This window comes from Pteropus vampyrus, unplaced genomic scaffold (assembly GCF_000151845.1).
Source record: "Pteropus vampyrus isolate Shadow unplaced genomic scaffold, Pvam_2.0 Scaffold374, whole genome shotgun sequence".
Taxonomy (NCBI): domain Eukaryota; kingdom Metazoa; phylum Chordata; class Mammalia; order Chiroptera; family Pteropodidae; genus Pteropus; species Pteropus vampyrus.
The window spans coordinates 376,425-377,404 of record NW_011889155.1 but is presented as its reverse complement, the minus strand read 5'-3'; the positions used below and the strand labels follow the sequence as shown (position 1 = coordinate 377,404).

General features: G+C 40.7%; 1 pseudogene; it reads left to right on the top strand.

Annotated features, from left to right (window-relative positions):
• Positions 1–491: 491 nt before the first annotated feature.
• LOC111731442 lies at positions 492–610 on the top strand (annotated as a pseudogene).
• Positions 611–980: the final 370 nt, after the last annotated feature.

The window sequence follows — 980 nt, the reverse complement described above, 5'->3', positions numbered from 1 at the left end:
AATGGCATGGACCAGAGGCAGGGGGATGGAGGCTGAGCTCCATAAGCAAACAAATTGTGTGCATATTCTTTAACTCATAGCTCAAGCTGAGTTCTGTGCCCAGGAGTCATGCTAAATGAGATTGGGTATTATGATTTTGAGAGGAGTCTTGCTTACTAAATTCTCTACAAACTGAAGAAGTGTGTAGCCTTTTAATGTGATAAAAGCTCTACTCAGCAAATACAGAAACAAGTGTGACATACTTTTTTAGAGTTTCTGATACACGTCTAAGCAGGTAAGTTTTTGCGTTTCGCCAGGCACATCCATACCTTGGTCACACAATGGTTCTAATCCCAGTCCCAAAGTGGCCAAGTGGGCAACTGACCAAAAAAAGGGCAGAGAGGTTTATATGTGCACCAGTCCCTTAATCATCTATAACATGTCCTCGCCAATGGGAGAGTGAATAATAATTACTTTTCACTCTCTCGTCTCTAACTTTCAAAAATCTTTTTTACTACAGCCATGCCTCCCTGAATGTGCCCGATCTCATCTGATCTCAGAAGGTAAGCAGGGTTGGGCCTGGTTAGTGCTTGGATGGGAGACCACCTAGGAAGACCAGGTGCTGTAGGTGTTAAAATAAATAAATAAATAAATAAATAATAAATATTTTTAAATTCTAGGTATGACCAAGGCCACAAGGAGAAACCAAGTATAAACATTCAGCTTTTTTTGTTTTTTTTTTTTTTTGGCCAGGAACTGTGAAACCACCAGTGGACCCCATCATTTACCTTCTTGCTTTTTTTTTTGGATGGGGGACATATCACAAACCCAGACCAGCCAGTGGTGAGGGGTAGCTGTCAACTGAAATGGTCATCTCAACAAGAACCATAAAACAAATCTTCATTTACACAGACATCAATGTTAACAGCACTGAGAACAAGATTTGGAATGATGACAGAGATACCCCCAAACCAACAAAGTGTAGGATCCAGTTGTAACCC